The following is a 15,501-nucleotide window of genomic DNA, read 5'->3' as shown; positions in this document are numbered from 1 at the left end:
AACCTCGGGGACCGGGCCCCGGCCTTGCGCTGAGTACCTATAGGCAGGGTTCCTCTTCCAACCCACGTCTCCTCTCTGTTCTCTACTCCTTCATTCCATACTTGTCTCTCCTTCTGATAGATGCTTAGGTTACAGTTCTACGTCTCTCTCCTTCTCCTCGGACCCTTCCTCAGACTCTCCTGACTGACTATCCTTCTCCCGACTCCCCTAAGGGACTGACCTGTAATTCTAAACCTTCCCAACCTTTTATATGGGTCTAAACTCCACCCACCTCCCAACACATCCAGTGTTCCATGCAGGGAACCACCAGAGGTGCTCCTAAAATATAGGAGAAGGACCTCAACGTGATGTGCAGAACTACCCTGTTGTGTGGGGTGCGAGTGTTGGAGCGTGGAAAGGAGTTCCCAACCTACCAGAATGGTTGGGCACCGCACCTTAGGAGAAGGTGCAGTACCTCTGTGGCGACTGAGCCTCAGGGGCGCCACATGTGCATATCTTTCTTTGTGGCACTACTGGCACCTTGCACTTTATATAACAATATCTGGACTCGTATATGCTTTTTCCTGGTTGTTGCTAGCACTTTATTATGCTTGTATGGATATAGATAAAAAGCTTCCTTTATTGATTTTTTTGTTGTAATCTCTATTGCTGTGTTTAGGATCGTTTTACTTGGTATGTAATTTACATGATGTGAGCGCTTTCTGTGCCACCACTTGCCCTTATACTGTTGCAGTAAAGGCAGTTTTACATAAAACCTTTTGTCCTGCTATGTAAATATATAGTTTATCTACTTCTCAGTCGTTTGTTTGTGGTGGTTCTTTACAGTATGTAGAGCAAAACTACTATTAGGGTGCATGGCAGTGCTCGGAAGGGAAGGAGCGCCATTTGATTTTTTGAACACAAAATTTTCTGCAATCATTAGTTGACGTCATGTAGCATATGGAGAGCCCCTGATATGCCTAAATATTGTAAACACCCCCCACGTGACCGCATTTTGAAAACTAGACCACTCAAGGATTGTGTCTAGATGTCTGGTGAGCACCTTGAACCCCCAGGTGCTTCACAAAAGTTTATAACGTAAAGCCATGAAAATAAAAATTTTAATTTTTCCCACAAAAATAATCTTTTTGTCCCAAATTTTGCATTTTCACAAGGGTAACAGGAGAAAATACACTGTACAATTTGTTGTACAATTTTTCCTAAGTACGCAAATACCCATTATGTGGAGGAAAACTACTGTTTGGACACATGGCAGGGCTTGGAGGGGAAGGAAGAGAAGGAGCACCATTTCGCTTTTTGAATGCAATATTTGCTGTAATCATTAGTAGAAACTATGTCCCATTTGGAGAGCCCCTGATGTGCCTAAGCAGTGAAAACCCAACCACAAGTCACCCAGTTTGAAAACTAGATCCCTCAAGGAATTTATCTAGATGTTTGGTGAGCACTTTGACTCCCAGGTGTTTTGCAGAAGTTTGTAATGTCGAACTGTGAAAATGGAAAAAAAAAAAGAAGTTTCCCGCAAAAATGTTGTTTTTTGCCTCAAATATTTTATTTTCACAAGGGTAACCGGAACAAAGTGGACCATACAATTTGTAGTGCAATTTCTCCTGAGTATGCCGATACCCCAAATGTTAGAGGAAACTACCTTTGAGGCACAGTGCAAAGCTCAAGCTCAAGGTGAAGAAGCACCATATTTGAGTTCAGATTTTACTGGAATGGTTTGAGGGTGCCATGTTACATTGGCAGAGCCCCTGAGGTGCCGAAACAGCAGAAACCCCGCCATAAATGATGTCATGTTACAAACTACACCTGTAAATGAATTCATATCGAAGTGCAGTGAGCATGTTGACACCACATGTGCCTCACAGAAATTTATGCCATTGGGTGTGAAGAATGAATAATTACATTTTTACAGCTAAAATATTGTGTTAGTCCCATTTTTTAAATTTTTATAAGGGCTAATAGGAACAATTGACCTCTCAGTTTGTTATACAAGTTTTCCCGAGTGCACCCTACCCTACATGTAATCCGGAACTACTTTTCAGACACAGTGCAAAGATCAAATGGAAAGGATTACCATATATAGTGCAGATTTTACTGTTATGATTTGAGGTGCCTGACCAGCAGAATCTCCCCATAAGTGACCCCATTTTATAAGCTACACCTCTCAATGAATTTATCTGGGGGTGCAGAGATCAGATTGACACCACGAGTGTGTCAAAGAATTTTATACCATTGGGTAGTGAAGAAAAAATAATTACATTTTTAGCACAAAAATTTTGATTTATCCTAAGATTTTATATTTTGACACTGGGAAATTGGTAAAATGGCACCAAAAATTGTCTCACAATACTGTACAGTACTCTTAGCCATACGGAGAGACTGGGGAGGGACGGAGTGCTATTTGCCTCCTGGATTGCAGATTTTCCTAGAATAGTTTCCAGACTCCATGTACAGAGCTCCTAAGTGCTAGAAGAGCAGATTACTCCCTCAAGTTACCCCATTTTGGAAATTATACCCCCTTGAGAATTTATCTACAGATATAGTAATGATATGACTCCATGGGTGTTTTACAGAAACAAGCAGCAGTGGATGTTGCTGAGTGAGAATTGCAAATCTGCTATTGTAGTGCCCAGTACGTTATGCCCAGCTTGTGCATCTGGAGACACACACCTGTAAATTAGTCAGGCTCTTATCACTACAGGAGAGAGGAGGGGCATTTGGCTTTGGGAACGCAGAATTCACTGGATTTCTTTTGGGTTACAAGGAGCCATAGTACTTTTCCAGAGCCTTTGTACTACCAGTAACATGGAAGCCCCCTATATTTCCATTTACAGATGACAGCTCTGAGTGGGGACTTGTTTTTTTTTGTGGATTAAGTTGAAGCTTTTGTTGGGAACATTTTGCATAACATTTGGTATCACATTTATCCTGCACTATACAATGAGCACTTATTTTGGGGTTTCTATCTAAATTTCCGAGTGACGTGATTCAGATGAAACCCCCGAGGGTTTCATTTACTATAATGAGGTAGCAGAGTTACTCTGGACTCCATTTGGCTTCTGTTCAGCGTTGTCCTTCTTTTCAGAAGTCCACAAAACTGTGTCGGATGCACTTCTATGCATGCCTAAAAATAAGGACACCGTCAGATCACAGGTCAGACAGCGTCCATAGTGCCTCCATCTGCCTCATTATAGGGAATCTTCTGCCAGGGATTCTGTTTGAATCACATATTTCGGAGATTTACACAGAAACACTCAGTGCAGAGCGCAGGATTAATGTGCGCCAAGCGATACTGTTATCTTTAGGAGGCCGAATGAACAAATCAACAGTAGGTCAATACTTGGTTTTACTTTTTTTTACACTGCTCCTCGTGCGGTATAAGTGATTAGGTGACTTTATTCTTTGGGTCGTGCAATTACAGCGATTCCAGATTTATATCAGGTTTATATCTGGTTTTTATATTTGGCTGCTGTCACTCCCTAAAAGACACTTTTCATTTCAAAAACTAGTTTTTGCATCACCATATTTTGAGAGCTATAATTTTTCCATATTTCTGCTGACAGAGTAATATGGGGGCTTGTTTTTTGCGGGACAAGTTGATGTTTTTATTAGTACCATTTTTAGGCACATAACATTTTTTGATCGCTCTCTGATTCAATTTTCGGGTGGTAGAATTAACAAAATCCAGCAATTCAGAAATTGCTTCTATTTTTTTTATATCATTACGCATGTGGTAAAATTGATAAGGCAGTTTTATTTTTCGGGTCAGTACAATTACAGCGATACCACATTTATATAATTTTTTAATATTTTGGCGCTTTTACACAATAAAAACTATTTTGTAGAAAACAATTATTTTTGCATTGCTGTATTCTGAGAGATGTACCTTTTTATTGTTCCACTGATGGAGCTGTGTGATGGCTTGTTTTTTTAAAGGACAAGATGATATTTTTAGCGGTACCATGTTTATTTACATCCGTCTTTTTAATTGCGTTTTATTCCACTTTTTGTTCATCGGTATGATGAAAAAGTATAGTTTTTTGCCTTGTTTTTTTAAGGTGTTGACTGAAGGGATTAACTAGTGTGACATTTGTATAGAATGGGTCATTCTGGACGCGACAAAGCCAAAAATGTACTTTTTTGCTTATTTGTTTTTTTACATAAAAATAATTATCTATTGTGTGGTAGATCGGCTCACTCGGCTGTACACAGAGGTAGACATGGGAACACTGTCGCTTCAGAAATGTCCTTGGTTTATTTTAATTAAACATGGCCCTCTGGGAAAAATAGCAAAACAAAACAACAAAATGGTAGCACAAAAGCACAGTCCCTGTATTAGCGGGGATCAATCTGCACAGGGTTAGCAAGACCCACTGTTCAGGTATTGGCAAAAAAACAAAACACTTCTCTGGAGTGTTCCCCTCCAGACACTAAACTTCTTCTGCCTGTGGATGCCAGCAAAACCTCTTCTGCCTGTGGTGACCAAATACTTATTTTCCACCATAATTTGAAAAATAAATCTTGCCAAGGTGATTTTCTGGATTTGTTTTCTCATTTTGACGCTCCTAGCTGTGGTCTACCTATGATGTCAATTACAGCCCTCTCTCAGCTTTTTAAGTGGGAGAACTTGCACAATTGGTGGCTGACTAAATACTTTTTTCCCCACTGTACATGGTATTAAGAAATGGGGTATGTTAATTTTTGATCAGGGTCATTTGGATATTTTGGGTTTTCATTAAGATTTAAAAAGAGAAAACACAGTCATTTGACAATAAATGGCTTCCCCGAACCACTAACCATGAGTGGAGAAAACGTTTTGGTGTTATCAATCATATTCTCTGAAAAAAGGCCAAGAAAGCAAAAATTCTGCCAGGGTATGTAAACTTTTGAGCACCATTGTATATACAGAACAAAGCCCATTTTCCAAGCAAATTCAATGGTATGGTCGATAATCGACAAAATCTTATTCATTTGGTGCGATGACATTTCTGATATACCCCTTTTTGTCGAATATCTCAATAACAATGATTACAACCTTAGATTTACTTCTAATTTTCATTCCACAACCATTACGTTTTTGGACCTGCAGCTTGCTCAAAGTCAGAATGCAATCACATCCATGTACCGAAAACCAAGTGCTGGAAACACAATTCTACATGCAACAAGTAGTCACTTGAAACATACCATCAAATCTATACTGGTGGTGGGTGATTATATCAGAGTTTCTCATAATTGCAGTGATAATTTTAATCGCAAACAGGAGCTAGACAAAGCGGAAACCAGACTGATTGATAGGGTTACACTCTCACCTATCCTTAAATCTGGCTGTAATATTGTTGCCAAAAAAAACCTCCGTTTGGCAAATACCCTTTCATCTAGTTATTTCACTCTTGAGAAGTCCATTGCCACTTCGCTTAATTTCAAGGGCTTTTAGAAATGTGGCGCTACACGATGCCAGATGTGCAAATTTTCGTGTCCTAGCGCCACATTTGTAAATTCTGATAACACTGAAATTTACCCAATAAAACTACTAGTATATCAACAGTAACACTAAAAACATAATTTACGGTATTCGATGTACTATTTGTCAATTGCCTTATATAGGATGTACCATCCGTAAGCTAAAAGTCCAGATCAATGAACATTGAAGCGATATTTCTAATGTAAAACATTTCTCCAGCAGGAATATTTCATCTGCGGCCAAACATTTAATTACCTGTCATGGAAGGCAATTATCATCGTTTAAAGCCTGTGATATTGAAAGAGTGAATGCCCCCCCTCACAGTTGAGATATAAGAAGAATCCTACAGGTTTAAGATAAATCCTTAAGATTTTCTGCAGGTTTAAATCTGCGCCGAGAAATCATGTGTCATTATTAAGGCTTTTTTATGTATGCTATGTACATTTACTTCATTACGTTTATATTCTTTTCTCTCTCTCTATATATATTTATTTTTTTGTGTATGTGTGTGTGTTTCCTAAATTTTATGTTATACGTGTCTATTACTGCTGATTGTTTGTTTTAAATGTCATGTGATTTTTTTTTTGTTCAATTGGAATCATTTCCATTTGTATATAAGACTCATGGGTAATTAATTCTCATCAGGCCTTAAGGAAGAATGCTGTTTGCATTTTAAACGTGTCAACATGTTTTTTTCTGGTCCCCTAATTGCATCCACATGGATTTTTTAATCTTTTGAATAAACTGAAAAATATTTTATTGAACAAGAAGCTGGAATCATCCTTTCTTTTCTACATTTCTGCTCTTCCCTATATATCTCTCTACCGTTGGTGAGTGTTTTGTATGTTAGTTGCTTTTTGTTACCCCTGTTTGTGTTTACACTAGCATTTCTGTCCCAGGCCTCCTAGGGGACGGCGAGGGGACAGCTTAGGATACAGCAGGAGTACAATAATGCTGGGGGCCCATACCTCCTCATCTTTAGAGGTACCTTTTGGAGCAGGGATAGTTAGGGTCCCAGCCCTAGGGACAGCGCAGGGCCCCCTTCACTATTTGCGTACAGTCACAGCATGACATTTCTGCCACAATGGCAACGTGTAGCTGAGAGTTTTCAAACCATACGATGAATGCTAACTGGGTATTTGTACCACCAAGTCAGAATGCTGTAGTTCCTCTCCAATTAAATGGTGTAAAATGTAGTAAATCTGCAATAAATGTGTTGAGAAGTGTGTGGTCATGGCCTCTTCCAGTAAGGTCTTAGCTATCACTGTGCTCCTGTAGCTGAATCCAGACGAGTGCCTCCATAACAGGATGCTGTCACAGTGCCCCTTAACATTGCCAGCCGTACTGCCCTCAACACTGTACTAACCATGGGGCTTACAAGATAGTGGTGTAATCTATGTGGATCCTATTATTTCCGAGTGGTAAATATCAGTTTTCTTAGTGACAAAACATGATATTCTCCTGGGCAAACTATGATACATATTAATAGCATGATGAAAATGAGAGGAAAGGTTTTCTCCATAGACAGGTTAAAACTTGTCTGAAAATTCCAGCAGGACAATTCTATATGCAAACCCAGGTCTGGTCAGGTTGTTACCTGCCGAATGGTTCAGTATCTTCTAGGATAATTGTTAAAAAGAGCAAATTCAACAAATCTATTGAAAACATACTGTATGTGAACATCATATTCCAAAATCTGTCCCAAGGTCGAAAGTGGACAGTTGTTGCTCTTATTTTATTCCCGCTGCTCCTCTGAGTATTTCTTTTTTTCTTTTTTAATTTGCCACATGGTTCAAGAGATCTGGGCCTTATTATTTCATGCTAATTTTTATAGTCTCTACCAAATGGATGTGGCTCACAGGATTCTATGGGGGGGTGTCTATAGGCTGCTCTGCATAATCACTTTGTGAGCCAACCCCCTTGGTAAAAAAACAAACAAAACACAAACATGAGTGCTAAATAAAAAGCCTGGTACTGTATGGAGCATGGTAAAACAACAGAAAACAGTATGGTCAGATGAGCAATGGGAATCAAATAAGATAAAAAACTGGCCTCTTTTGACATACTGTAGCTACAGATCCTCCTGAATATGGATTGAACCCTTTTTGTAGCTAAGTCAGGCTCCTCTATACTGGATAGACTTGTAATGACCAGGCCGAACCCCCACACGGTGTTCGCAGCCGAAGGAATTATGACACACACCGGTCTCGGGGATAACAGTTTTACTTCAGCAGGAACGGGAATTATAACTTGGAACAAATAAGGAACAGACTCTCATGGGTAGTCCACGGCAATTAGGCAGAGTTCACACGTGGCGTTTTTTTCGCGTTTCCGCGGCGGTTTTAACCGCGCGATTTTGCCGCGAAAACGCGAAAAATAAGCATCCCATGCATTCCTATGGGATTCCGCAATGCTGTGCTAATGCTGCGGTTTTTACCGCGGCGGAATCGCTTCGCGGTAAAAACCGCAGCATGCTCATTAATTTGCGGAATCGCGGCGATCCCGCACCCATAGGAATGCATTGCTCCGCTTACTTCCCGCATGTGGCTGTGCACACCATGCGGAAAGTAAGCAGAACATTTGCGGATGGTACCCACGGTCCGGAGGAGAGGAGACTGTCCTCCGGGCTTGGGGTACCATATCCCTGTAAAAAAAAGAATTTAAAAATAAAAAATATTGTTATTCTCACCCTCCGACGTCCCGCGCAGCCTTCCCGCTTCTCTTCACACTCTCGTTCCCAGTAGTGCTTTGCGAAAATGCCCGCGATGACGTCCGTTCTCGCGGGATCGCGAAGTCTCGCGGTCATTCGCGCGACGTCATCGCGAATTACCGCGAGACATCGCGATCCCGCGAGAACGGACGTCATCGCGGGCATTTTCGCAAAGGATTACTGGGAACGCCTGCGCGGGACGTCGGAGGGTAAGAATAACACCGTTTTTTATTTTTTTTTACATTCTATCTTTTACTACTGATGCCGCATAGGCGGCCTCAGTAGTAAAAAGTTGGTCACACTCATCAAACACTATGTTTGACGAGTGTGACCAACCTGTCAATCAGTTCTCCAAGCGATGCTACAGATCGCTTGGAAAACGCTAGCATTTTGCAAGCTAAATACGCTTGCAAAATGCTAGTTTTTCCGCGGGAAAATAGCGGGAATTTAAAATGCGATTTTCCCGCAGACTGGAATTCCGGAATTCTCGCGGTAATTTCCGCGAGAGTTCCGGTTCGTGTGCACTTAGCCTTACAGTTCACACTTAGACGCCGAGATGTGATTGGGGTCTGGAGCTTTAAGAGCACTGGACAGTGTCTTTTGGTATTTTACAGAGGGAGGTAGACGCAGCAATTACAGGTTACAGACCTGTACTTGGGGTTATCTCCACAGTGAGTCACGGCACGTGCACAAGTACTTATACATAGCTCCCAAGCATCCCAGATATGGTGGGACAGTCCCATTTATGACTGCCTTTCCCGCTGTCCAGAGTAGGACTCTATTTGTCCCTCACTGCAAGGAGATAACCGCACGGCCCCCATGCACCGACCCATCCTCACCCTGCCAAAGACCGTCACCCTCCACAGCGCCCCCCACAGCCTGCGATGACTGGCTAGACCCTGGCTTCTTTCCGCACAGGACCTGTGATGAGGTCACAGGAGGGGAGGAGTCAGGGTCACATGATCAGGGGCTCGGGGTGTGTGTGTGGGTGTGTGTGTGCGCACTGTGCAGGACTCTGCTGTGCTGGTTGTCATAATGCTGGTGAGGGGAAGTTTATGTGTGAGGTCAGGAGGGGTTTACAGGGTGGATGTAGCAGAGCTGTGTGTTAGCGTGGGTGGTCAGGAGCCGGAATCTCCAGGAGTGGACCCTCTGGACCGTGGCACCGAGGGGCCCCGGGCAAGCTGCAAGGTGGAACCGACCCCTATACAGGGACCGTTAGGAGCAGGCCCAGGGGTTCGAGTACCACGGTAGCCGGTACCAAGAGGGGCGGCTCAGGATGGACTGGAGTAGGACAGTGGGACTGAAGTGTAGGACGGCAGGACTGGAACAGGAACACCGGAGGCAGGACTGGAGTAGGATGGCAGGACTGGAGTAGGATGGCAGGACTGGAACAGGATGGAACAGGAACACCAGAGGCATGACTGGAGTAGGACGGCAGGACTGGAACAGGATGGATCAGGAACACCGGAGGCAGGACTGGAGTAGGACTGGAACAGGATGGAACAGGAACACCGGAGGCAGGACTGGAGTAGGACCGCAGGACTGGAACAGGATGGATCAGGAACACCGGAGGCAGGACTGGAGTAGGACTGCAGGACTGGAACAGGAACATCGGAGGCAGGAGTGGAGTAGGATGGCAGGACTGGAACAGGATGGATCAGGAACACCGGAGGCAGGACTGGAGTAGGACTGGAACAGGAACATCGGAGGCAGGACTGGAGTAGGATGGCAGGACTGGAGCAGGATGGATCAGGAACACCGGAGGCAGGCTGGAGTAGGACGGCAGGACTGGAGCAGGATGGATCAGGAACACTGGAGGCAGGACTGGAGTAGGACGGCAGGACTGGAGCAGGATGGATCAGGAACACTGGAGGCAGGAGACAGAGGAAACAGGAACACTGGAGCAGGACTGAGAATAACTGTTAGTGAACACGGAAGACAGGCTGCGAGGCTGCTGCAGGAAACACTGAGGACGGCACCGAGAGACTGTAGAGAGCACAGGAGGAAGCAGGGCCCAGTGTGCAAGGTAACACAATGATTAGGCGCCTCCCTCGGGGAAGCGGCCTGATATAGCCCCGTCTGGTCTGCCATTGGTCCGAAGGTGCTTCCAGGTCAGGGCACAGCCGGAGAACAAGAAGCATCAGGGAGGCGCGGCCGTGGCCTATGGCGCATGCGCATTGCATGCAGGGATGGCGTCGGCCGCGAGCCTGTCAGAGGTGACCGCCGTGGCCGTCGGGTGGAGAGAGGCTACGGCATGGGAGCGGAGGCCGGCTGCGGCCTGGGAGCGGAGGCCGGGTGAGTATGACGGAGTGGTGTAACACTGTGTGTATGGGGTATGCAGAGCGGAGCCGTGTGTGTACGGGGTGTACGGAGCAGAGCCACGTGTGTATGAGGTGTACGGAGCAGAGCCGTGTGTGTATACGAAGTATACGGAGCGGAGCCTTGTATGTACGAGGTGTACGGAGCGGAGCCGTGTGTGTGTACGAGGTGTACAGAGCGTAGTCGTGTGTACGAGGTGTACGGAGCAGAGCCGTGTGTGTATACGAAGTACACGGAGCGGAGCCTTATGTGTACGAGGTGTACGGAGTGGAGCCGTGTGTGTGTTCGAGGTGTACGGAGCGGAGTCACGTGTGTACGGAGCGGAGTCATGTGTGTACGAGGTGTACGGAGTAGAGTCACATGTGTACGAGGTGTACAGAGCGGAGCCGTGTGTGTACAAGGTATACGGAGTGGAGCCGTGTGTACAGACTGGAGCCACGTTTGTATGGAGCGGAGCCATGTGTGTGTACGAGGTATACGAAGGGGAGCCATGTGTGTATGAGGTGCACGGAGCAGAGCCGTGTGTGTATACAAAGTATACGGAGCGGAGCCTTGTGTGTACGAGGTGTACGGAGCAGAGCCGTGTGTGTGTACGAGGTGTACGGAGCAGAGTCACGCGTGTACGAGGTGTACGGAGCGGAGTCACGTGTGTACGAGGTGTACAGAGCAGAGCCGTGTGTGTACAAGGTATACGGAGCGGAACCTTAAGTGTACAAGGTGTACGGAGTGGAGCCCTGTGTGCAGAGCGGAGCCACGTGTGTATGGAGCGGAGCCATGTGTGTGTACGAGGTATACGAAGCGGAGTCATGTGTGTATGAGGTGTACGGAGCGGAGCCATGTGTATAGAGCAAAGCCACTTGTGTATGGAGCGGAGCCATGTGTGTGTACGAGGTATGCAGAGCGGAGCCACGTGTGTATGAGGTGTATGGAGCAGAGCCATGTGTGTACAAGGTGTATGGAGCTGAGCCGTGTGTGTGTATGAGGTTTATGCAGCTGAGCCGTGCATGTACGAGGTTTATGCAGCTGAGCCGTGCATGTACGAGGTTTATGCAGCTGAGCCGTGCGTGTACGAGGTTTATACAGCTGAGCTGTGCGTGTATGAGGTTTATGCAGCTGAGCCGTGCGTGTACGAGGTTTATGCAGCTGAGCCATGCACCTACGACGTGTACGGAGCGGAGCCATGTGTGTACGGAGCGGAGCCATGTGTGTATGAGGTGCATGGAGCGTAGCCGTATGTGTGTACGAGGTGTACGGAGCAGAGCCACGTGAGCATGAGGTGTATGGATTGAAGCCGTGTGTGTATGAGGTGTACGGAGCGGAGCCACGTGTGTATGAGGTTTATAGAGCGGAGCCACGTGTGTATGAGGTGTACAGAGCGGAGATTTGTACAGAGCGGAGCCGTGTGTGTGTACGAGGTGTGCGGAGCGGAGCCATGTGTGTACAAGGTGTATGGAACGGAGCTCTGTGTGTACAAAGTGTATGGAGCTGAGCCGTGTGTTTACGGAGCGGAACAGAGCCATGTGTGTACGGGATGTACGGAGTGGAGCCACGTGTGTACGAGGTGTATGGAGCAAAGCCACAAGTGTACAAGGTTTACAGAGTGGAGCCATGTGTGTACAAGGTGTACAGAGCGTGGCCGCATGTGTACGAGGTTTACGGAGTGGAGCCATGTGTGTACTGAGTGGAGCCGTGTGTGTGTGAGGTGTACGGAGCGGAGCTGTGTGTGTACGAGGCATACACAGCAAAACCGTGTGTGTATGAGGTGTGCGGAGCCACCATGCGTGTACAAGGTGTATGGTGGGGAGCATTCATACCTCTCAACCGTCCCGGATCCAGCGGGACAGTCTTGATTTTGAGAGAATCTGTCTCGGCCGGGAGCTTACTTTTCCTGCGGACACAGGAGTACACGGCGGAGCCCCGAAGAGCACTTTAAAATTCGCATGTGACGTTCCACCAGAAGTGACGTGCTAGAAAATGACCGGAAATGAGGTAATTTCGGGAGGAGATTGTGACGGAACCATGGAGGCACTTCGGGAAATGCTTCAGATCCATCACCGTATCCTCCAACAGCGCGGACAGCGGGATTGCCTTGGAATCGAGGAGGCTCAGGTGAACATTACAATGGGAGCCAGGCTGTATCTTCATAGAATCTTTCTTTCTTTCTCTTTGTTTCTTTCTCTCTCTCTGTTCTTTCTTTATCTCGCTCTCTCATCTTTCTTTTTTTTTCTCTCTCTCTCTGTTGTTTCTTTCCTCTCTTTCTCTCTGTTTCTTTCCCCTCTTTCTCTCTCTGTTTCTTTCCCCTCTTTCTTTCTCTCTCTGTTCTTTCTTTCTGTTCTTTCTCTCTCTCTGTTCTTTCTTTCTTTCTCTTCTTTCTTTCCCATCTTTCTTTCTTTCCCCTCTTTCTTTCTTTCTCTGTTCTTTATTTCTTTCCCCTATTTCCCTCTCTGTTCTTTCTTTCCCCTCTTTGTTTTTTTTTTTCTCTCTCTCTGGTCTTTTTTTCTGTCCACTCTTTATTTCTCTCTGTTTTTTCTTTCCCCTCTTCCTTTCTTTCTTTCTTTCTTTCTTTCTCTCTCTGTTCTCTGTTCTTTCTTTCTCTCTGTTCTTTATTTCGCTCTGTTCTTTCTTTCTTTCTCTCTCTCTCTGTTCTTTCTATCCCCTCTTTTCTCTTTCTTTCCCCTTTCTTTCTCTCGCTCTGTTCTTTCTTTCTTTCCCCTCTTTCTTTTTCTGTTATTTTTCTTTCCCCTCTTTCTCTGTCTTTTTCTTTCCCTTCTTTCTTTCTCTCTGTTCTTTATTTCTTTGCCCTCTTTCTCTCTTTCTTTCTCTCTTTTCTTTATTTCTTTCCCCTCTTTCTTTTTTCTTTCTTTCTTTCTCTCTATCTCTCTGGTCTCTTTTTCTCTTTCTTTCTCTGATCTTTCTTTCCCCTCTTACTTTTTCTTTCTTTCTCTCTGATCTTTCTTTCCACGCTTTCTTTCTCTCTCCCTCTCTGTTCTTTCTTTCATCTCTTTCTTTTTTTCTCTCCGTTCTTTCTTTCTCTCTGTTCTCTCTTTCCCCACTTTCTTTCTCTATCTCTGTTCTTTCTTTCTCTCTCTGCTTTCTCTCCTTTCTTTCCCCTCTTCCTTTCTCTGGGTGTGGCTGGGGCATGGACATGGGTGCGTCTAGTTGTGAAATGGGTGTGGTCGGGGCCTAAATTCCTTTGTCCCTCTTTCCCTTCTTCAAAACTTGGGAGGTATGCTTATAGGTGAATGTAGAAACTGTGGTGAATCCTGTCAGAAATACTTTTGATGTGGTGAATCAAATCAGAAATACTTTAGATGTGGTTAATCCAGTCAGAAAGACTTTAGAATGATGTCTGTACAGGTTAGAGAGGGAACTTAGGCTTTTAGGCCTGCAAGAGATCTTAAGGTAAAAACCTCCTCCACGTGTGTTCTGCTCTCCCTGAAGGCATCCCTCAGACTAAAGAACATTCTAGACTAATTTATTCTTTTAAATCATTTTAATATATGAATATTCTATAATTGGATTTCTGGGCATATTTGCAAAATAATTAATCTTATACCTTTCATTAGTGCCCCTCATCTACTCTGAAATTATGGACAAGATCTCTAGTTTGAATTATTCTTACAAATTCTGTGGCACATCTGCACTTTAGGAAAATACCCACACCATATTTTAAGGTAAATTTTATTGTATTTATATATAGAAAAATGTTTAAAGGTGATATTCTCACCAAGGGGGGTGGCAACCAGCAACCTCTAAAAAACATCATTTAATTATTTAATTACTATCCATTAACTAGATACCTGCGCAAAATAATTTACAGTATATTTTATATTTTTTATCTGTCGAACAGGTAGGATCTATGACAGTGCCAGTTTTAAACTTATTGAACTGTTCAGTATTATCCTTGATTTTCTTGATATTCTTACAATAGGTGTGGTTGAAACACTTACATTTTAATTAGGAAGAGGGTTGCTATGTAATATACTGTATGTGTCGGCTGAAATAAATGAACCAAAATATATAATTTTTGTCATTAATTTACATGAATGTGTGTTAAGTAACTGAAAACTTCACATCTGAATCAACATGATGTTGTAGCAAATCCTGTTTACTAATAATGGGACTTGATAACCACAGCATAGGTGTTACACCCACAGGGCGTGACGATGTATAGTGGACTTACTAGACCACTAGCGGTGCAGTGGTAGCTGTATACCCGATATTCAAGAGGGACAGGAGAATGAGCTTCCTGAAACCAAAGATATTTATTAAAGAAAGTTTAGCAAAAGAGAAAAGGTGCCTGAGAGAAGGACCCTCTGGATCACGACACTGTACCGCGTAGTGGAGCACCGGTCAAGGTATACCCCTATACAGGGATTTCCCCGTCACAACACCAGGAGTTCTAAATGCTGTGAATCCTGGACCAGAGGGGCTACCCGTACAGACCGGATAGAAGAGACTGTGTAATACTGCCTATTCCGGTGGAGAGAATCCCAGAAGCTCTGTAAAATCCCGGAAAGGCTGATCCAGCCAGTAGTGGTACCTGGATGATTCTGTGAGGAAAGGCTTTGGCAACCTGGAGTGGGATTCGGAGTGTCCCGAGGGATCCAGGATAGGGAACTGCCAGCAGAGGATTCTGTGGAGACAGAGGTATCAGTATAATGTAAAGCAGAAGTCTTCAGATTGCAGAGCACAGCAGAGGGTCGCCTGAGCAGGAGGCAATGACCCTACAAAATGAACACATTGCCCAGGCACCTCCCTTATGGGGATGATGTCTTTTATGCACAGAGCATCACAGCACAGACAACTCAAATAGAGAACAGGTGCCCTGCAGCTTTAAGTATATGCAGGAAGCGGGGCGCGCCTCCTAAGAGCATTTCCAGGAGACCTGCCAAGGGAATGCAGGTTCCTAGCAGAGAAAGGAGCAGCTGATCATCTGGAGCTACGGACAGGGTAAGCAGTACCAGTGGAGCTGCTTGATAGGCTCCAGTCTACCTGCACAGCGGAG

At 44.6% G+C, this 15,501-nt stretch overlaps 1 long non-coding RNA gene across 1 annotated transcript in view; it reads left to right on the top strand.

Annotated features, from left to right (window-relative positions):
• Window positions 1–15,501, top strand: part of LOC141097224 (uncharacterized) — a 115,272-nt gene that overhangs the window by 6,845 nt on the left and 92,926 nt on the right. The gene's annotated exons all lie outside the window — the stretch shown is intronic.

This window comes from Dendrobates tinctorius, unplaced genomic scaffold, assembly GCF_039654945.1.
Source record: "Dendrobates tinctorius isolate UK_male_01 unplaced genomic scaffold, ASM3965494v1 ptg000083l, whole genome shotgun sequence".
NCBI classification, from domain to species: domain Eukaryota; kingdom Metazoa; phylum Chordata; class Amphibia; order Anura; family Dendrobatidae; genus Dendrobates; species Dendrobates tinctorius.
Note: the sequence above shows the minus strand (reverse complement) of the source record. Positions and strands in the feature narration are given on the sequence as shown.